This window comes from Phyllobates terribilis, unplaced genomic scaffold, assembly GCF_046119375.1.
Source record: "Phyllobates terribilis strain yellow unplaced genomic scaffold, ASM4611937v1 Scaffold_4__5_contigs__length_816908805, whole genome shotgun sequence".
NCBI classification, from domain to species: Eukaryota; Metazoa; Chordata; class Amphibia; order Anura; family Dendrobatidae; genus Phyllobates; species Phyllobates terribilis.
The window spans coordinates 675,869,008-675,891,891 of record NW_027362764.1 but is presented as its reverse complement, the minus strand read 5'-3'; the positions used below and the strand labels follow the sequence as shown (position 1 = coordinate 675,891,891).

The 22,884-nt window shown below is 47.9% G+C and overlaps 1 non-coding gene and 4 pseudogenes across 1 annotated transcript; all 5 read right to left on the bottom strand.

The window, feature by feature from the left end:
* Nucleotides 1-10: 10 nt before the first annotated feature.
* Nucleotides 11-129, bottom strand: LOC141266639 (5S ribosomal RNA). The gene has a single exon (XR_012320669.1). It is a non-coding gene; the product is annotated as a 5S ribosomal RNA (ribosomal RNA).
* Nucleotides 130-1,060: 931 nt separating this feature from the next.
* On the bottom strand, nucleotides 1,061-1,179 carry LOC141270066 (5S ribosomal RNA; annotated as a pseudogene).
* Nucleotides 1,180-17,395: 16,216 nt separating this feature from the next.
* Nucleotides 17,396-17,515, bottom strand: LOC141270001 (5S ribosomal RNA; annotated as a pseudogene).
* Nucleotides 17,516-18,136: 621 nt separating this feature from the next.
* LOC141269144 (5S ribosomal RNA) lies at nucleotides 18,137-18,255 on the bottom strand (annotated as a pseudogene).
* A 931-nt stretch (nucleotides 18,256-19,186) lies between these two features.
* On the bottom strand, nucleotides 19,187-19,306 carry LOC141267763 (5S ribosomal RNA; annotated as a pseudogene).
* Nucleotides 19,307-22,884: the final 3,578 nt, after the last annotated feature.

The window sequence follows — 22,884 nt, the reverse complement described above, 5'->3', positions numbered from 1 at the left end:
AAAAAGCGAAAGCCTACAGCACCTGGTATTCCCAGGTGGTCTCCCATCCAAGTACAAACCAGGCCCAACACTGCTTAGTTTCTGAGATCAGACAAGATCAGGCATGTTCAGGGTGGTGTGGCCGTAGGCAGAGATGAGCCTCTCACTTGCTGCTTTTCTACCTCGAAGTCTGGCTGCCGGATGCCCTTTCCAGTGTTCAGCAAGACCAGGTACTTTTGTGCTTTCCCTTCTCTTCAATTTTTTTGCTGGCTTCCTTAAAAGGTCTTGTAGACAGAACGCCCCACGCAAAGCCACTGAGCTCACTGATCGGCTGCAGCGCTGTCGACGGAACGTCGGCTTCACGGCCAATGCCACAGGCCGGGAGCAGAGGCGAGACTCACCGGTAGACCCGGGTAGGGTGAGTAGAGCGCGGTTAGTTGCTTTCTAATAGCCTGCAGCCGGGGATTAACTTTTAATGAAAGGGAACAATCCCTTTGACTGTCTGCAGCGCGCCACACCTAGGAAGCGCACTCTCACACACAAGCCAGCATGCACACGTGCTCGCACGTGACAACACCCCCTATCTGCCCCTACAACCTCTCCGTCACCATGCGTCAGACTCTCCTGCCTGTTTTATGATTTCAGGGCCCTAGCAGGAATCCCCCCCCTCCCCAATTCCTTCCGCACCTTCCTTGCACTGAGGTTAGCTCTTTGTCAGCCGTCTGGCTTGGTTACACAAGCTTCTTTGCAGAGAAACATGTTACTTCTGCTGACCCTCGCTAGGCGGCCGGCATCCAAAACTTTCCCTGAGCACCTGCTGAAAGCCTGGCCCCTTCACGGCCCCGGGTGCTTTTAACGCCATCATTTCCACACGGCGAGCTGCGGAGTCAATAAGCACTCCTAACCGTGGCAAGGAGCTCGGTGTGAGGCCTGCGTGAAGGGCGGCTGGGTAGAGTACTTGACTGCCAACTGGCTCAGAGGCTTTGGGGCTTCCATCATCTAAGTTGCTTAAGGTCGGTGTCCGGCAAGGCGCCGTTCCATGCTAGCCGAGCTGGGCAGTAGGGCAAAACTTCATCAAAATGGTCTACAGCACCCAGTGTTCCCAGGAGGTCTCCCATCCAAGTACTGCTGAGCCAAGCTCTGCTTTGCTTCCGAGATCAGATAAGATCAGGCGTATCCAAGGTGGTTTGGCCAGTAGACGCTGCTCAATCCATCGCCCGGCCAGCCTTTCTCAGGATCGCTTGGTGGCGAGCAATCTGGCCGTGACGGGGCGGGCTCCGAACGGTCCATGCAAAGGCTGTGCCATCCCTACAGGTGAGGTTTGTTTAGCAGTGATTCACCCGCCGCATCAGGTGTCTTCAAAAATGTCTCGGCGCAGGGTCTCCTGCAGGCTAAACCCTTCATCGTGGTAATGTGACAGAAAGAGCAAGCTGGACCCGTAACTTGGGGGCATAGCGAGACGTCCAGGGGTGAATGAAGGAAGAGGGTGAGATGGTTGCCAGTGACTTTGAGCTGCTCTTCAGGGGGGAGGGTCGTGTTGCCTGCAAAGGTCTTCTGCTTGGGGTTACCGGTGGTAGCCTCCAGCCACGCGGGAGACGCTAGTCCTGGTGAAAAGGAGCCTAGTATTAAAAGTAAAGAAGCAACAATGCTGGAGGCCCACGGTGATCAGAAGGATGCTGGTATTTTGCAGAGATGAAATAGCGCAAGAGAGAAAGCAAATGAAAAAAAGAAAAGAGAATGAATGTGTGCACTTGTGAAAGGGAATGGAAAAAAGGCATAGAAGAGAGTCCAAAGCAGCAATCACAACACCTTCTTGTAAAATGGTCTCCTCTTCCTCCTCAACACCGACCATGGGAGAAAAGCTGCGAGACAAAGCATCCGCTTTAACATTCTTGGTACCCGGGATGTAAGTAACGGAAAAATTAAACCGCGAGAAAAAAAGTGCCCACCTAGCCTGACGGGCATTCAAGCGCTTGGCAGCATCAAGATAGATCAGATTTTTATGATCAGTGAAAACCTGAATGGGAAATTCAGCACCTTCCAAGAGATGACGCCAGTGTTCAAATGCGAGTTTAATCGCCAGCAATTCCCGATTATCAATATCGTAATTAAGTTCAGTCTCGGAAAATTTTTTTGAAAAAAAGTCACAGGGATGTACTCCATCCTTGTTTTCCTGAGACAACACCGCACCAACCCCCACCGAAGAAGCATCAACCTCAACCAAAAACGGCTTAGTCACATCAGGCTGCATAAGGATGGGAGCAGAGGTGAACCTCTGCTTTAGAAACACAAAAGCTTCAATGGCCTCAGAAGTCCACTGAACCGCATTAGCACCTTTCCTGGTGAGATCGGTCAGCAGTTTGACAATAATAGAAATTTTTTTTATGAATTTTCTGTAATAATTGGCAAAACCCAAAAACCTCTGTATCGATTTCAAACCAATAAGCCTAGGCCATTCCTGCACAGCTTGAACTTTAACCGGGTCCATCTCAAAACCTTCACTGGAGATAATGTAGCCCAAAAAACTAATTCTCTGTACAGCGAACTCACATTTCTCCAGCTTAGCAAAAAGCGAATTGTCCATTAATAACTGTAATACCTCACGTACGCTCCGCCAATGAGACTCCAGATCCGGCGAATAAATCAAAATGTCATCCAAATACACAACCACATTTTTGCCGATTAAAGGTCTAAGGATATCATTAATAAGATTCTGAAAAAATGCTGGAGCATTGGTGAGACCAAAAGGCATAACCAGATTCTCAAAATGACCCACAGGAGTGTTAAAAGCAGTCTTCCATTCATCACCCTCCTTCATGCGCAACAAATTGTATGCCCCCCGGAGATCAATTTTAGAGAACCACTTGGCCCCCACTAACTGGTTAAATAAATCAGGAATCAATGGCAGTGGGTAAGGATTGCGTACAGTAATTTTATTAATCTCACGAAAGTCCAGACAAGGACGTAAACCGCCATCTTTTTTTTTTACAAAAAAAATCCAACAGCCACAGGAGACTTGGAAGGCCTAATGTGACCGGCGGCCAAGCTTGTCTGTATGTATTCTTCCAAAGCCTTTCTTTCAGGAATAGTAAGATTAAATAAACGACTCTTAGGAAGAGTCGCGCCAGGGACAAATTCAATGGTACAATCATAGTCTCTATGGGGAGGCAAAACCTGCGACTCCTCCTCAGAAAAAACTCTCCAAAAATCCTGAATAGGTACAGGCAATTCCCCTCTATCCACAGCAGTAATGCACCCGTTACAACATTTGTCATAACACTTAGGGCTCCAGGACTTAATTTCATTGGTAGACCAATCCAGTACAGGATTGTGCAATTTTAACCAGGGTAACCCCAATATTACTGGAGAAGGCAAATTATCCAATATCACCAAATCCAAATTCTCTTGATGAATACCATTAATAGTGAGGGGAAATTCACAGACCTTGTGAGTAACACACTTCAAGGGAGAGCCATCGACAGAAACCACAGCAATAGGGGATGACAAAGTTTTAGGTTCTAATCTAAGTTTTTCCAAGAATCCCCCATCAATCACATTCAGAGTAGATCCATAATCCATAAATACCCGAAATTCAATTAATTCATCCTGAACAGCAGTAGTGGCAGATAGGAATACTCCCTTAGAATTTAAACAGGCAATACGAGCATGACTGACCATTTTTTTTTCTTTCTTCTTACGAAGCACACAGCTCTTAATAAAATGACCAGAATTTCCGCAATAGAAACACAAGCCTTCAGAAAGTCGACGGTCTTTTTCCTGAGAGCGGGGTGCCATCACCCCAATTTCCATCGGCTCTCCATTGTCAGCACATAACCTCTCAGGACTCGAAGCTGACATAGCAGAGGATTTGCTCTCATTAACCCTTTCACGCAGTCTCCTGTCCACCCGTATAGCTAATTGCATTGCCTCCTGCAAGTTTCCAGGTGTGGGATAAGCAATCAGTAAATCCTTTACCCTTTCACATAGCCCTGCAAGAAACAAGCTTTTCAAAGCAGAATCGTTCCACCCCACCTGGGCAGACCACCGACGGAAGTGAGAACAATATTTTTCCACATTACCTGATCCCTGCCTCAAACGTCTTAATTCAGACTCAGCAGATGAGACACGATCAGGATCATCGTACAACAAACCCAAAGCAGAAAAAAAACTATCCACTGATCTAAAGCACGGATCACTAGGTTGGAGAGAGAAGGCCCATCCCTGAGGATCTTTGCGCAAAAGTGACATTATGATCCCTATGCGCCATGATTCATCACCAGAGGATCCGGGTCTCAAACTAAAATATAATAGACAAGCATTTTTAAAAGAAAAAAAATCTTGTTGTTACCTTAGGTTCCACAAAATGCGCTCCAGAACAGCTACTCACGTGTTGTTGGAGCTTGGTCACCTCCAGAGAGAGTCCCTGCAAGCGTTGAGCCAAATCTTGCACCGAGACCATGATGGAAAACTGGAGATCTATCCTTAGAGAATTTTTTTTTTTTTTTTTTTTTATGGCTGGAATTACTGTTATGATCTGCTACAGAGACTAAGGAAAGAAAGGAGATCTATCCCTACAAAAGAACTAAACTAGATCCCTACGATGTAACGGGGAACCTGATCCTGCGATCAGACCCGCTAAAGTCCTCAGCTAGTCTGAACGCAGACCTATAGATGTGAGGGAGGGATCCCTACAAGATCTAGGGACTGGGAAAAGTTGGACACCTCCTAGCAGAAATAGTAGCAGTCAAAGACAAACACACAACAAAAAGGCATAGGGGTCAGAAGACCTAGCAAAACTAACAGAGAACGGCAACAGAGCAACAAGCTAGCTCAACAGTAGTAAATACAAATGAAGTCCAGCAAAGCCAGGAGGGCGGAGCCGGATTAAATAGGCAAAATGGTCATGTGACCAGCAAACTAAAAAAAACCTAACAGGAGAGTTGTATCAGACTTGGTTGCGAGCAATCTGGCCGTGACGGGTCTGGCTCCGAAGGGTCCATGCAAAGGCTGTGCCGTCCCTACAGGTGTGGTTTGTTTAGCAGTGATTCACCCGCCGCATCAGGTGTCTTCAAAAATGGCTCGGCGCAGGGTCTCCTGCAGGCTAAACCCTTCATCGCGGTAACGTGACAGAAAGAGCAAGCTGGACCCGTAACTTGGGGGCGGAGCGAGACGTCCAGGGGTGAATGAAGGAAGAGGGTGAGATGATTGCCAGTGACTTTGAGCTGCTCTTCAGGGGGGAGGGTCGTGTTGCCTGCAAAGGTCTTCTGCTTGGGGTTACCGGTGGTTGCCTCCAGCCACGCGGGAGACGCTGGTCCTGGTGAAAAGGAGCCTAGTATTAAAAGTAAAGAAGCATCAATGCTGGAGGCCCACGGTGATCAGAAGGATGCTGGTATTTTGCAGAGATGAAATAGCGCAAGAGAGAAAGCAAATGAAAAAAAGAAAAGAGAATGAATGTGTGCACTTGTGAAAGGGAATGGAAAAAGGCATAGAAGAGAGTGCCCCCTGCTGGTGGAAGGAAGGAAAAAGCAAAAGCCTACAGCACCTGGTATTCCCAGGTGGTCTCCCATCCAAGTACTAACCAGTAGAGATGAGCGTTGTTCTACTCGAACTGGTCGCCAATCTCAAATTCGAGCTGTTTTGGGCGGTGTTCGAGCCGTTCGGCGAACACGAACAATTTGAGAAAAATTCTGCTGTTCGAGGTTATGTTCAATAACTGTTCGTGCACCAAAATCATAATTGGATTTTTTCTCAGTAATGATGAAAATTAATGTTAATACGCAGTTTGAGTGTACAGCGGGGTGGGGGGAGGGGCAGGGGATGGATCTCTGCAGGAACAATGAAGATCTCCATTTTTTTTCTCTTTCCCGCATTTGCAGTGGGGAGGTGCAATCTGTCAGCCTATCAGCAGCGCACACACGGAGCGAAGTGTTTTTTTTCACACAAGCAAGGGCATGTGTCATTGGCAGTGTATGTCACATGTCCTTGCCCTATAAGACCAAGCCATTTTCCCCGTTGCCACCATTTTCTCACTGCTGCAGCTGCGTGTTAGACGGCACCGCTGTTGTTTGTTAATTTCAAGCCAATTTTCGCACAAATCTACAGATAGCAGTCCTTTTAAGGACTAGGTTACAGCATTTCCTACGACTTTTATCAGGCAGGTCTGTGCTCTTAAATAGATAGATTGTGGGAGTAAAGACTAATTGTAATTGGAGTCCTTTTCAGGACTAGGTTACATCAGTTCCTATCAGTTTTTGCCAGGCAGGTCTGTGCCAGTGCTGTGCAAGTTTTTTTCACAGCATTTGGCTGAATCTAGCAAAGCTGATCCTTTTTGGCCTATTGCAGAGTGTGTTAGTCAGTGGAGTAGCCTATCTGTGTTGCAAGATATACCACCTGTGTATAGAATACCAATTTTTTTACTGCACCTAGTGAAGTAAAATCTTTTGGGCATAGCATCATTCTATTAGTCCATCTATACTGACCTCCATCAGGTTGCAAATTGAATATAATTTTTTTCTGCATCTAGCTCTGAAAAAATATTGGGCTTCTAGCTGTGTGTGGGACTTGTTCTATGAATACATCTATACAGACCTCCATCAGGTTGCAAACTGAATATATTTTTTTCTGCATCTACCTCTGAAAAAATATTGGGCTTCTAGCTGTGTTTGGGACTTGTTCTATTAATCCATCTATACAGACCTCCATCAGGTTGCAAACTGAATATATTTTTTTCTGCATCTACCTCTGAAAAAATATTGGGCTTCTAGCTGTGTGTGGGACTTGTTGTATTAGTCCATCTATACTGACCTCCATCAGGTTGCAAACTGAATATATTTTTTCTGCATCTACCTCTGAAAAAATATTGGGCTTCGAGCTGTGTGTGGGACTTGTTCTATTAATCCATCTATACAGACCTCCATCAGGTTGCAAACTGAATATATTTTTTTCTGCATCTACCTCTGAAAAAATATTGGGCTTCTAGCTGTGTGTGGGACTTGTTGTATTAGTCCATCTATACTGACCTCCATCAGGTTGCAAACTGAATATATTTTTTTCTGCATCTACCTCTGAAAAAATATTGGGCTTCTAGCTGTGTGTGGGACTTGTTGTATTAGTCCATCTATACTGACCTCCATCAGGTTGCAAACTGAATATATTTTTTTCTGCATCTACCTCTGAAAAAATATTGGGCTTCTAGCTATGTGTGGGACTTGTTCTATTAATCCATCTATACAGACCTCCATCAGGTTGCAAACTGAATATATTTTTTTCTGCATCTACCTCTGAAAAAATATTGGGCTTCTAGCTATGTGTGGGACTTGTTCTATTAATCCATCTATACAGACCTCCATCAGGTTGCAAACTGAATATATTTTTTTCTGCATCTACCTCTGAAAAAATATTGGGCTTCTAGCTGTGTGTGGGACTTGTTGTATTAGTCCATCTATACTGACCTCCATCAGGTTGCAAACTGAATATATTTTTTTCTGCATCTACCTCTGAAAAAATATTGGGCTTCTAGCTGTGTGTAGGACTTGTTGTATTAGTCCATCTATACTGACCTCCATCAGGTTGCAAACTGAATATATTTTTTTCTGCATCTACCTCTGAAAAAATATTGGGCTTCTAGCTGTGTGTGGGACTTGTTGTATTAGTCCATCTATACTGACCTCCATCAGGTTGCAAACTGAATATATTTTTTTCTGCATCTACCTCTGAAAAAATATTGGGCTTCTAGCTGTGTGTAGGACTTGTTGTATTAGTCCATCTATACTGACCTCCATCAGGTTGCAAACTGAATATATTTTTTTCTGCATCTACCTCTGAAAAAATATTGGGCTTCTAGCTGTGTGTGGGACTTGTTCTATTAATCCATCTATACAGACCTCCATCAGGTTGCAAATTGAATATAATTTTTTTCTGCATCTAACCCAGCCAATAGTTTTGGCCTAATACCACAGTTTGGCCACTCAGCTCTGCTCGGTTCCCATCCATTGTTTTTTTGTGCAAACAACTCCAGAGTTGTGAATTAGTTAACCACCAAAATGAGTGGAAAAAGGCCTGCTGCTGGTGGAAAGGGGAATAGGCGTGTTGGGAAGGGGAAAAAAGGTTGTGTCCATGGGGTAGGTGTTAAAGCAACAGTAACATCTGCAGAAGAAAGACCATCTTCCAGCCAAACTAAAATGTCTACTTCTTTTAGCGGACAATGTGATAAGATCCCTTTCTTACGGCCACGCCAATCGCTACAAATTCCAGATGAGGCACAAAAACAGCAGGTGCTTCAACGGAGATCAAGTGCTCCTTTAAGTGGGCTCTCCTCCACATCAACTTCAACATCACAAATACTCCAGTCCTCAAAGGTGTCACCCCAATCGCACTTGCTTCCTCACAGCTCCAAAATCTCCAGCTGCCCGTCTGAGTATGAGGTAGAACAGATGGTTGAGTCTGCAGAGCTGTTTATTCATACTATAGCCTGGGAATCAGAGGTCGACTCCAGCGCTTCTGTGAATCCAGACGAGGAAATGATCTGCACTGATGCCCAGAATCTTTATGAGTCGGATCCAGGACCAGACGCAGAAGGTTCTGACCATAATGTAGACCCTCATTCCCAAACTGTAACTCCTGTTGGTGGAGACAATGAGGAAGACGATGATAAGACTCAAATACCTGATTGGAGCGACAACTTTAGTTTTTTGTCAGGGCAGGAACAGGTTGGCTCTGAGGACGACGGGTGTGATAACGCACAGGGTGATGATGATGAGGTCGGAGATCCCACTTACTCTCAACCCACAGTCAGCCAAGAGATGAGGTCAGCAGAGGAGGTGGAGGAAGATGCTAGTGACGACGAGGTCAGGTTGCGCCTTCCTGGACAGAGACGTAGTACTGGAAGCACGTCAACAACTGCATCCTCAAACACAACTCTGCCTCTCACCACAAGTCGTGGTGGCTCTTCAGGTCGCATGGGTGCTAAGCCTTGCATAGCCTGGGCATTTTTTCAGATCGATAAAGATGACCCAACTCGTGTTATCTGTAACATTTGTCAGCAAAAGCTAAGTAGAGGCCAAAAAATACATAGTTTGAGTACTTCATGCATGAACCGGCACATGGACATGAAACATAAGTTGCAGTGGGAAGCTCAGTGTGCTACAATGCGGCCTAGCCGGCCGGGCCAGCCACCGTCTGCCATATCTTGTGCATCCGCGGCCTCTTCATCCTCTGTGACTGGGGGGACAGCAGTCACACCTGTTTTGGGGCGCAGACCTGCCACCTCTTTACCCGCAACAGCCAGCGTGATTGGCAGGTCATCATTTTCTTTGGAGGTGGTAACACCAGCTGGTGTTGAGCGCTGTCCGACATCGATAGCACCACCTTTGGATCAAGGCAACCTAACATGTCCACCTGCATCTTCCTCACAGACCGGCAGTTTGCCGGGGACACCCTTATCAACCCCGTCTAAGCACAATAGCCAGCCCTCGGTCCCTCAGATGTGGACAAGTAAAAGACCATTTCCTCCTAGCCATGAGAAAGCTAAGAGGTTGAATTTCACCATCTGCAAGCTCTTGGCTACAGAAATGCTGCCTTTCCGCCTGGTGGACACAGAGGATTTTCGAGACCTTATGTCCGTCGCAGTGCCCCAGTACCAGATGCCCAGTCGGCACTACTTCTCAAAGAAAGGTGTGCCTGCGCTCCACCAGCATGTCGCACACAACATCACCGCTTCTTTGAGAAACTCTGTGTGTGACAGGGTGCATTTCACCACAGACACTTGGACGAGTAGGCATGGACAGGGGCGTTACATGTCGCTGACTGGGCACTGGGTAACTATGGTGACAGCAGGACAAGGGGCTGCTGTCCAAGTCTTGCCGTCCCCACGAGTTGTGCGACAATCCTCTTTATGTCAAAGTTCCTCCACTGCTTCTGCCTCCTCAACCTCCTCTCGGTCTTCCACCTGCACCCAAAGCCTGTCTGGTCATGCCACAAGCTTTCTAACTGCGCAGAAGGGATCCTGCACACCTCCTTACTATGCTGGCAGTAGGGCTCAACGTCATCAGGCGGTTTTTACATTGAAATGTCTGGGAAATGTGAGTCACACAGCTGAGGAGTTGTGGTCAGCTCTGGAGAACCAATTTCATGAATGGTTGTCTCCACTGGACCTGAAACCAAGGAAGGCCGTGTGCGACAATGCTGCAAACCGGGGTGCGGCCCTTCGCCGGGGCAATGTCACACACGTGCCTTGTATGGCTCACGTGTTGAACCTGGTTGTCCAGCAATTTTTAGCCCACTATCCCAGACTAGATGGCCTTCTGCAGAGGGCACGGTCGCTGTGTGCTCACTTCCGCTGTTCGCATCCCGCAGCTCAGCGACTTACATCTCTACAGAAGTCGTTGGGCCTGCCACTTCACCGGCTAAAATGCGATGTGCCTACCCGGTGGAATTCAACTCTGCACATGTTGCAGCGACTGTGGCAGCACCGACAAGCCCTGGTGCAATACGTTCTGACGTATAGCCTGGGTCAACGAGATTCAGAGGTGGGGCAAATCACGCTGGAGGAGTGGTCTCAGATCAGGGACCTATGCACCCTTCTGCACAGTTTTGAAATGGCGACGAAGATGTTTAGTGCTGACGATGCCATTATCAGCATGACTATTCCGGTGATTTACATGCTGGAGCACATGTTAAACAGAATTCGGAGTCAGGTGGTGGCACAAGAGGAGGTGGAGGAAGTAGAGGAGGAGGAGTTGTATGCGGAAGGGCTAACATCTACAAGATCCAGACGGTCGGCAGCACCAAGGCGGCAGGCATGTGAGGGTGGGGGAGATGGTTTTACCAGGGCGCATGGTAGCAGCCAAACTAGTGAGGAAGGTGCAGGAGCCCAGGAAGAAGTGGAGGACGAACTGATGGAAGACTCATCAGATGAGGGAGACCTTGATCACATTTCTGTTGTGCGAGGTTCGGGGGAGAGGACAGAGGAAGGAAGCATGATTGTTACCTCGCCACCAACACAATAGGGACTTGGTGCTCCTGGATGCGCAACACACATGAGTGCCTTCTTGCTGCACTACCTGCAACATGACCCTCGAATTGTGAGAATTAGAAATAATCCTGACTACTGGGTTGCCACACTGTTAGATCCCCGGTACAAAAGTAAATTTGCAGAAATTATTCCTGCCATAGAAAGGGATGCACGCATGCAGGAGTATCAGCAGAGACTGTTGCAGAATCTTACATGTGCTTTTCCACAAAATACCAGTGGTGCACGTAGTGAATCTCACAGTTCCAACTTGCCAACCGTGGGACCGTCAAGTGTTCAGCACTCAAACCGTAACAGAACCACAGTATCTGCTGGTAACATCAATTTTGCGGAATCATTTCACCACTTTTTTAGCCCATCCTTTGCAAGGCCACAGGAGACAAGAAGTCTGACACATAGTCAACGCCTAGAGACGATGGTACAGGAGTATCTCCAAGTAAACATTGAAGCCACGACTGTGTCACTGGACCCTTGCTCTTTTTGGGCTTCCAATCTGGATAAATGGCCGGAGCTAGCCACTTACGCCTTGGAGATCTTGTCATGCCCCGCAGCCAGCGTTCTGTCTGAACGTGTGTTCAGCGCTGCTGGTGGTGTGCTGACAGATAAGCGCACGCGGCTCTCCACTGATAATGTAGACAGACTCACGTTCATAAAGATGAACAAATCATGGATCCGAAATGACTTTTCTACCCCTGTGTCATCCTGGGCAGAGTAAAAGCTTGATGATTGGTTAAAATCACCCTACCAACCGTTTTAAGCTTTCAAATTACTAATCATGTTTATCTGTATCTTGGCTGGAAAATAATTTGGGCTTTGTAGCAGTGTGCAGCACTGATCCTATTAGGCCATCTATACTAAAGCTTCACCAGATTTAAAATTAATAATAATTTTTAGCTGCATCTAGCCTGGAAAATAATTTTGGGGCTCCGAGATGCGCAAGACACATAAGTGCCTTCTTGCTGCACTACCTGCAGCATGACCCTCATATTGTCAGAATTCGAAGTAATCATGACTACTGGGTTGCCACACTCTTAGATCCCCCAAACTTTTCGATCAACCTTTTCATTTTAATAAAGACCAAAAAAATGGTCATTTTTGAAATTATAAGCATTAGCAGGTTGTTAGAAACTGAAATCAAACAGTTTTCAACTCAAAACTTTATTCTAGGTGATGTTACATTTTCACATAGGACCCCTTGTTCGAAAGGAGCTTCTGAACTCTCTCGTCCATTGAATTTGTCAGGTTTTGGATGGTTTCTGCTTCAATTGTTTTGCATGAGGACAGAATACCCTCCCAGAGCTGTTGCTTAGATCTGAACTGCCTCCCGCCATCATAGACACTCCTTTTAATGATGCTCCAAAGGTTCTGAATGGGGTACAGGTCAGGGGAGCATGGGGGTCACACCATAAGTTTGTCCCCTTTTATGCCCATATCAGCCAGAGATGCAGATGTTTTATGTGCAGCATGAGATGGTGCATTATCATGCAGAAAAATGATCTTGCTGTGAAATACACGGTTCTTCTTCTTGAACCATGGCAGGAAGTGCTGTTTGAGAAAATCCACATACATTATGGAGTTCATCTTTAGCGCCTTCAGGGATCCTAAAGGGGCCGACAATCTCTCTCCCCATGATTCCAGCCCAAAGCATTACTCCACCTCCTCCTTGTTGGCGCTGTAGCCGTGTTTGCGTGGGGTGTCCATCAACCAGCCATCCTCCACTCCATCCATCTGGACCATCGAGCGCTGTACGGCACTCATCCGTGAACAAAACTGTTTTGAAATCAGTCTTCATGTAATGTTTGGCCCACTGGAGCCGTTTCTGCTTGTGTGAAGTGGATAGAGGAGGTCGACAGGATGGCGTATGCACAGCTGCAAACCTCTGAAGGACCCTGCATCTTGTTGTTCGGGGGACGTTGGAGGCACAAGCAGCTTCAAAAACGTGTCTGCTGCTATGACAAGGCTTTTTGGCCGCTGCTCTTTCAACCTGACGTAATTGCCTGTAGGAAAGAGTCCTCAATTTGCCCTTATCAGCACGCACACGTGTGTACTGTGAATCAGCTACATACTTCTTGATTGCCAAGACACTTCATCCTGATCATCGCACAATGTTGATTGTAGTCATGCCTTGACCTAAACACTCCACAATTTGTTGCTTCTCAGCAGCCGACACATCCTTTTTCTTTCCCATTTTGGCAGAAAATGTAGGCTGCATAATAATGTGAGAGAGCCTTCTTAAATAGTCTTGCCTTTCATTGGACACACCTGCCAAACTAATTAGCACAGGTGTCTGCAATTGCTTACAGTGATATAAAGAGCCCTGACACACATCACCATCAATGAGTTTAACTGACAAACAAACAAATTCTTCCCTTATCACTCCTAAACACTTTTTGCATAATAATTTGGAACGCAGTGTACATGTGCTTTTCCACAAAACACCAGCGGTTCACGTAGTGAATCTTACAGTTCTAACTTGCCAACCGTGGTCTGTATGGAGTTGTTCAATAAAGGGCCCAAAATTAAGATAACATAGATGGGAGAGGTCTCTATGAATAGGAATTCCTAAGTATTTGATACCCTGTGAGGGACAGGCAAAGGGAAAGTTGGACTGGATGGAATCCTATATGGATTTGGGGAGGGAGACATCGAGGGCCTCAGACTTCGCTGCATTGATTTTAAAATTTGACCATGTAACAAAGTGATCTATTTCAGCCATAACAGCAGGGATGGATATATGTGATTGAGTGATATATACTAGGACATCATCAGCAAATAGAGAGCACTTGTACTCGGTGCCTCCCACCTCAATCCACCTAATATTGGGGTTATGGCGAATTGATGAGAGCAGGTGCTCCGTCACTAGGATGTATAAGAGAGGGGACAGAGGACATCCCTGCCTTGTCCCATTGGTGATTGTGAAAGGTGATGAAAATGTTCTGACGCACCCCTGGGCCTTGGGACACCCGGAGCCGGACCCTTTTTGGTGGATGCTGGTGGTTGTAGTCTTCGTGGCGGCGACCCGGTTCCGTTGCTCAGGGCGGTCAAACCAGTGGCGGAACTATTTATGTGGTTTTGATGTTTAAATGTCCGACTACGCCACCCGTGGATTGCGGTCAGAGTGAACCGCTGCTACAGGGCAGACCGCTGAGGCTGGTGTTGTGGGTGCAGCAGAGCGTAGCATAACTCCCCACGGGAGGAGTATAGCCTCAGGGCAGTGTATGCGGAGGATGGGGTTGATGGTGCAGGGCAGCAGCAGTAACGACACGGAGTCAGTGATGCAGTCCAGGGCCTTTACTCACAGTTCTTATTATCCAGACCACGTCTGCAGGTAACGGCTGCCCACGTCGTACTGTGCTCACCAGGTGAGGGGCTCAGACAACTCCCAGATAACTTTGGAGCACTTCACAGGACCCCCTTTGTGTGTCCTTTGTCTGGCCTTTCTTACCAACATTTCTGTCCGGCTGCCTCGGGCCTCCTCTTGGTAAACTTGGCGCCAGTTTCCCTGACCCTATGTGGTGCCTTCCTAGTGGGTGTAGCGAGGGGCTGCGCCACATAAAATGTCAGAGCCTCCGGTTTCTAGCTGAGGGTCGTTTCCTGCCTCCACTAGTTCGGGGACCGGTCTCCCCCTTTGGCCTGACCCCTCCACGCAGGTGGATTCGGGCGTGCGGTGGCGACTCGCCCGTCCGCACCCCTGGGATCCCTTCATTCCTCGTTCCTGGAGCCTTCTCCGCTCCTCTTCCTTCCTTCTCCCTCTTCCAGGCCTGGGCCTCTGTTACTAGGCCCGCCTCCGGAGCAGAGCTCATGCAGAGCCCCTGCTCCCTGCCACTTCTGCTCAGACTTCTCTGCACTGAACTAAGATGGTGCCCACCTTTTATACTCCCTTCTCAATGCACCCAGGAACTGCTTCCTCCCTGCTCCTGCACTACAGGGTTCCCCTTCCTCAGTGTTCCCTCCCCCCACTCCAGCCAGGGACAGGGACTGTCGTGCCCATCTCAGGGGCATATTGGTCACCCTGCCCCACGGCAATGTGGTGTAATGCATGCAGGTGTCGGGTCCTGATCCACACTCCATCCTTACCTGAGAGTGAGATATCACACCTCTGGGTGAGGTGCAATACGTCTGTAGCAACCGAGCCCTCAGGGTGCTACAGTTCCATTTATCTTCAGCCTAGGTGACGTATTGCGATACAGGGCCGTGACTTTGGCTATAAAAGGGTCCCCTAGACCCCTACCCCAAGCTTTTTAAGAGAATCATATATGGCGTGCCAGGAGACTCTATGGAATGCTTTCTCAGCATCCAACGAGAGTATCTAATTACAAATTTTTAACTGCATCTAGCCCAGGAAATACTTTGTGCCTAGTAGCAGTGTCTGCTAGTCAGCGGATTATCTCGGCTGTTAAGCAAGCTACACCACCTGTAGTTTAGACACTTAATTTTTTCAAAGGAAATGATTCGGGACCATGGGATACTTAGTGAAGAGCATCAGGAGGCACCCCAAGGCATAGGGGCTGGGACTGGCATTAGGATGCCTTGCGGTGGACAGCCGAGCTCGATCCTTATAAAAGCTTTTTAACTGCAGCAGCTTTAGTGGACGCTACTGGAGCTGGAATTACGCGGCTGCTGGCATGAGACTTGCCCTCCAATAGATCCTTGTAAATGGATTTAAAGTGTATTCATTCAAATTAGAGAGACAATTTAAATTAAAAAGCTTAGAGCTGCCTCCACCACAGGGGGGCTCGCTCGACCCACCAGCGGACAGGCACCAGTATTGGGAGAGGGGGGCTGGCCGTCAGGGTTCACCGCGGCTCTGGCACAAACCCGGCGACACGGAGGTGGCACGGGCAGGAGCGGACTGGCCGTGTCGGCTTCTCACTTTTTGGATTTTGGAAGGGCATGACATGCCTATATCTGTGTCTCCCCCTCCTTTTACTCCTCCACCTCTTTTATTTTCGCATGACTATATGTAATTGTCACTTTTCCATGTGTTAGTTATGTCTTCTGAGCAGTTTGTCAGCTTTTGGACACCTTTGAAGGTGTTTTCTATGTGTTTCTATGTGTTTTTGTTTGCCTGCCATTGTTTTTAACGGTGTTCGAAGGTGTTCGACGAACAGTTCGGCGAACACACGGGTGTTCGACGAACCGAACCGAACTCGAACACTACGGGGGTGGCTCAACACTAATCAGAAGGATGCTGGTATTTTGCAGAGATGAAATAGCACAAGAGAGAAAGCAAATGAAAAAAAGAAAAGAGAATGAATGTGTGCACTTGTGAAAGGGAATGGAAAAAAGGCATAGAAGAGAGTGCCCCCTGCTGGTGGAAGGAAGGAAAAAGCAAAAGCCTACAGCACCTGGTATTCCCAGGTGATCTCCCATTCAAGTACTAACCAGGCCCAACCATGCATAGCTTCCAAGATTAGACAACATTGGGCCTGTTCAGGGTGCTGTGGGAATAGACAGAGACTAGCCTCTCAATTGCTGCTTTTCTACTTTGACGTCTGGCTGCCGGCTGCCCTTTCCAGTGCTCAGCAAGACCAGGTCCTTTTGTGCTTTCCCTTCTCTTCAATTTTTTTGCTGGCTTCCTTAAAAGGTCTTGTAGACAGAAGGCCCCACTCAGAGCCGCTGAGCTCACTGATCGGCTGCAGCACTGTCGACGGAACGTCGGCTTCACGGCCAATGCCACAGGCCGGGAGCAGAGGCGAGACTCACCGGTAGACCCGGGTAGGGTGAGTAGAGCGCGGTTAGTTGCTTTCTAATAGCCTGCAGCCGGAGATTAACTTTTAATGAAAGGGAACAATCCCTTTGACTGTCTGCAGCGCGCCACAGCTAGGAAGCGCACTCTCACACACAAGCCAGCATGCACACGTGTTCGCACGTGACAACACCCCCTATCTGCCCCTACAACCTCTCCGTCACCATGCGTCAGACTCTCCTGCCTGTTTTATGATTTCAGGGCCCTAGCAGGAATCACCCCCCCCCTTCCCCAATTCCTTCCGCACCTTCCTTGCCTTCCTTGCACTGAGGTTAGCTCTTTGTCAGCCGTCTGGCTTGGTTACACAAGCTTCTTTGCAGAGAAACATGTTACTTCTGCTGGCCCTCGCTAGGCGGCCGGCATCCAAAACCTTCCCTGTGCACCTGCTGAAAGCCTGGCCCCTTCACGGCCCCGGGTGCTTTTAACGCCATCATTTCCACACGGCGAGCTGCGGAGTCAATAAGCACTCCTAGCCATGGCAAGGAGCTCGGTGTCAGGCCTGCGTGATAGCGTACTTAGCTGCCAACTGGCTCAGAGGCCTTGGGGCTTCCATTATCTAAGTTACTTAAGGACGGTGTCCGGCAAGGCGCCGTTCCATGCTAGCCGAGCTGGGCAGTAGGGCAAAACGTCATCAAAATGGTCTACAGCACCCGGTGTTCCCAGGAGGTCTCCCATCCAAGTACTGTCCAAGCCCAGCCCTGCTTTGCTTTTGAGATAAGACGAGATCGGGCATATCCAAGGTGGTAGGACCAGTAGACGCTGCTCGATCCATCGCCCGGCCAGCCTTTCTCAGGATCGCTTGGTGGCGAGCAATCTGGCCGTGACGGGGCGGGCTCCGAAGGGTCCATGCAAAGGCTGTGCCGTCCCTACAGGTGTGGTTTGTTTAGCAGTGATTCACCCGCCGCATCAGGTGTCTTCAAAAATGTCTCGGCGCAGGGTCTCCTGCAGGCTAAACCCTTCATCGCGGTAATGTGACAGAAAGATCAAGCTGGACCCGTAACTTGGGGGCGGAGCGAGACGTCCAGGGGTGAATGAAGGAAGAGGGTGAGATGGTTCCCAGTGACTTTGAGCTGCTCTTCAGGGGGGAGGGTCGTGTTGCCTGCAAAGGTCTTCTGCTTGGGGTTACCGGTTGTTGCCTCCAGCCACACGGGAGACGCTGGTCCTGGTGAAAAGGAGCCTAGTATTAAAAGTAAAGAAGCAACAATGCTGGAGGCCCACGGTGATCAGAAGGATGCTGGTATTTTGCAGAGATGAAATAGCGCAAGAGAGAAAGCTAATGAAAAAAAGAAAAGAGAATGAATGTGTGCACTTGTGAAAGGGAATGGAAAAAAGGCATAGAAGAGAGTGACCCCTGCTGGTGGAAGGAAGGAAAAAGCAAAAGCCTACAGCACCTGGTATTCCCAGGCAGTCTCCAATCCAAGTATTAACCAGGCCCAATCCCGCTTAGCTTCTAAGATCAGACAAGATAGGGCGTGTTCAGGGTGGTGTGGCCGTAGGCAGAAACAAGCCTCTCACTTGTTGCTTTTCTACTTTGAAGTCTTGCTGCCGGCTGCCCTTTCCAGTGCTCAGCAAGACCAGGTCCTTTTGTGCTTTCCCTTCTCTTCAATTTTTTTGCTGGCTTCCTTAAAAGGTCTTGTAGACACAACGCCCCACTCAGAGCCGCTGAGCTCACTGATCGGCTGCAGCGCTGTCGACGGAACGTCTTCTTCACGGCCAATGCCACAGGCCGGGAGCAGAGGCGAGACTCACCGGTAGACCCGGGTAGGGTGAGTAGAGCGCGGTTAGTTGCTTTCTAATAGCCTGCAGCCGGGGATTAACTTTTAATGAAAGGGAACAATCCCTTTGACTGTCTGCAGCGCGCCACACCTAGGAAGTGCACTCTCACACACAAGCCAGCATGCACACGTGCTCGCACGTGACAACACCCCCTATCTGCCCCTACAACCTCTCCGTCACCATGCGTCAGACTCTCCTGCCTGTTTTATGATTTCAGGGCCCTAGCAGGAATCACCCCCCCTCCCCAATTCCTTCCTTGCCTTCCTTGTACTGAGGTTAGCTCTTTGTCAGCCGTCTGGCTTGGTTACACAAGCTTCTTTGCAGAGAAACATGTTACTTCTGCTGGCCCTCGCTAGGTGGCTGGCAGCCAAAACTTTCCCTGGGCACCTGCTGAAAGTCTGGCCCCTTCACGGCCCCGTGTGCTTTTAACGCCATCATTTCCACACGGCGAGCTGCGGAGTCAATAAGCACTCCTAGCCATGGCAAGGAGCTCGGTGTCAGGCCTGCGTGAAGGCGGCGGGGTAGCGTACTTAGCTGCCAACTGGCTCAGAGGCCTTGGGGCTTCCATCATCTAAGTTACTTAAGGTCGGTGTCCGGCAATGCGCCGTTCCATGCTAGCCGAGCTGGGCAGTAGGGCAAAACGTCATCAAAATGGCCTACAGCACCCGGTGTTCCCAGGAGGTCTCCCATCCAAGTACTGTCCAAGCCCAGTCCTGCTTTGCTTCCGAGATCAGACAAGATCGGGTGTATCCAAGGTGGTATGGCCAGTAGACGCTGCTCGATCCATCGCCCGGCCAGCCTTTCTTAGGATCGCTTGGTGGCGAGTAGTGTTGAGTGATACCTTCCGATATCAGGAAATATCGTATCGGATTGGATCGGGCCGATACCCAAAAAGTATCGGATATCGCCGATTCCGATACCGGAAACCAATGCAAGTCAATGGGACACAAATATCGGAATGAAAATAAACCCTTTCTTTCCTTGTAGGTTAATTCTACATGAAGTAAAACAACTAAGAATAATGTAGAATGACATGAAAAGCCGGCAATTCATCAGCGGCATTCACCGGTACCCGACAATTTACAACAGAAAGAATAGAGCTTCACACATAGATTAGATAGATAGAAACATGTCAGTCACATATATATGAAGTACAGTGACAGTGTTGCTTACTGTACTTGTCATTTAGTGTAAAGGATTTATTAAAAAAAATATTAGTGTTTTCGTGCACCGTCTCTTTAAAAAAGCCGGCCGGCAATTCAGCATCTGTACCCGACAATTTATAACAGACAAAATAGAGCTTCACACATAGATTAGATAGATAGAAACATGTCAGTCACATATATAAGAAGTACAGTGACAGTGTTGCTTACAGAACTTGTCATTTAGTGTAAAGGATTTATTTAAAAAAATAATAGTGTTTTCATGCACCGTCTCTTTAAGAAAGCCGGCCGGCAATTCAGCATCTGTACCCGACAATTTAGAATAGAAGGAATAGAGAATCACACATAGATTAGATAGATAGAAACATGTCAGTCACATATATATGAAGTACAGTGATAGTGTTGCTTACTGTACTTGTCATTTAGTGTAAAGGATTTATTTAAAAAAATAATAGTGTTTTCATGCACCGTCTCTTTAAGAAAGCCGGCCGGCAATTCAGCATCTGTACCCGACAATTTAGAATAGAAGGAATAGAGAATCACACATAGATTAGATAGATAGAAACATGTCAGTCACATATATATGAAGTACAGTGATAGTGTTGATTACTGTACTTGTCATTTAGTGTTAAAATAAAGGATTTATTTAAAAAAAAATTGGCGTGGGGTTCCCCTTAATTTTAGGCTCTAGCGGAGGTTAAGCAGACAGCTGGGGCAAATGTTTGAAGCCTGGGAAGGGGGTAATACCCACGGAGCTTCCCAGGCTACTAATATCAGCCCCCAGCTGAATACCTAGCCTTTACTAGCTATTAAAATGGGGGACCCCCCCAAAAAATTGACGTGGGGTCCCCCCTAATTTAATAGCTAGCACAGGCTAGGCAGACAGCTGGGGGCTGATATTAATAGCCCAGGAAGGGTGCCATGAATATTGGCCCCCTCCCAGGCTAGAAACACCAGCCGTCAGCCGCCCCAGAAATGGCGCATCCATAGGATGCGCCAATTCTGGCACTTAGCCTCGCTCTTCCACGCTGCCCTGGTGCGGTGGCAGGGGGTAATAGGGTTGGGGTTGATGTCAGCTTATAATGCCAGCTGACATCAAGCCCAGGTTAGTAATGGAGAGGCGTCTATAAGACACCCCCATTACTAACCCCATAGTCAAAGTTAAAAAAAACACAAACACCCAGAATAAAGTCCTTTAATTGAAATAAAGACACAATCCTTTATTGTTCTAAATTAAACCATACTTACCGTCACGCCCATTCCAGCTGAAGCCAACGATCTCCTGCAATAAAAGAAAAATAATAAAGCAACCTCATCCTTACCTTTCGATGGTTCCCAGGACAGCTCCAGCTCTGCTACATCGAGATGACAGGCTGGACCGCAGCAGAAAGCTGCCATCCAGCCTGTCATCCCGCAGACACTGAGAAGCGCAGGCATGCTTGCGCTCCTCAGTGTCTCTCTGTGACGTCATCCAGATGAGCCGAGTTCATGTCCAATGAACTCAGCTCACCTCATGCACGTCACTGACAGCGTGGGAAAATTCTCCTGCACTCAGCGCTTCAGCGTGAGAATTCTCCCACGCTGTCAGTGACATACATGAGGTGAGGTCATGTCCAATGAACTCAGCTCACCTCATGCACGTCACTGACAGCGTGGGAAAATTCTCACGCTGAAGTGCTGAGTGCAGGAGAATTTTCCCACGCTGTCAGTGACGTACATGAAGTGAGCGGAGTTCATTGGACATGACCTCGGCTCATCTGGATGCCGTCACAGCCAGACACTGAGGAGTGGAAGTATGCCTGCGCTTCTCAGTGTCTGCGGGATGACAGGATGGATGGCAGCGTTCTGCTGCGGTCCAGCCTGTCATCTCGATGTAGCAGAGCTGAAGCTGTCGTGGGAGCCATGGAAAGGTAAGGATGAGGTTGCTTTATTATTTTACTTTTATTGCAGGAGATCGTTGGCTTCAGCTGGAATGGGCGTGGTGGTAAGTATGGTTTAATTTAGAACAATAAAGAATTGTGTGTTTATTTCAATTAAAGGACTTTTTTCTGGGTGTTGTGTTTTTTTAAATACTTTACTAGAAATTCATGGTGGTCATGTCTAATATTGGCGTGACCCCATGAATTTTGGGCTTAGGGCCAGCTGATAATGCCAAGCTGGCCTTAACCCCTTTATTACCCAGTGAGCCACCGCACCAGGGCCCTGGATGAGTTGGGTACAGCGCCAGAAGATGGCGCTTCTATGAACGCGCCATTTTCTGGGGCGGCTGCGGACTGCAATTTGCAGCGGGGGTGGCCCAGAAAGCTTGGGTCTCCCTGCGCTGCGGATTCCAGCCCCCAGCTGCCTAGTTGTATCTGGCTGGGCACAAAAATAGGGCGAAGCCCCACGCATTTTTTTTTAAAATTATTTCATGAAATTCATGGAATAATTAAGAAAAAAAGGGCTTCCCTATATTGTTGTGTCCAACCAGGTACAAATAGGCAGCTGGTGGTTGGGGGCAGCCCATTCCTGCCTGCTGTACCTGGCTGGACACAAATATAGTGCGAAGCCCCACGTCAATTTTTTTTTAATTATTTCATGAAATAATTTTTTTAAAAAAGGGCTTCCCTATATTGTTGTGTCCGGCCAGGTACAAATAGGCAGCTGGTGGTTGGGGGCAGCCTGTTCCTGCCTGCTGTACCTGGCTGGACACAAATATAGGGCGAAGCCCCACGTCAATTTTTTTTAAAATAAGTCCTTTATTTTAACACTAAATGACATTTGAGGAGTTAATAAAGATGCAGTCCCTAAATTATTATTTATTTTTTAATTAATTTTTCCCAAAACTTTTGACGTGGGCTTCGCCATATTTTTGTATGCCAGCCAGGTACAGCATCCAGCTTCTATGAACGCGCCATTTTCCGGGGTGGCTGCGCACTGCAATTTTCAGCGGGGGGAGGGGGGGGGCAGAAAGCTTGGGCCTCCCTGCGCTGCAGATTCCATCCCCCAGCTGCCTAGTTGTACCTGGCTGGACACAAAAATAGGGAGAAGCTTCACGTATTTTTTTTTTTTAATTATTTCATGAAATTCATGAAATAATTAAGAAAAAAAGGGCTTCCCTATATTGTTGTGTCCAACCAGGTACAAATAGGCAGCTGGTGGTTGGGGGCAGCCCGTTCCTGCCTGCTGTACCTGGCTGGACACAAATA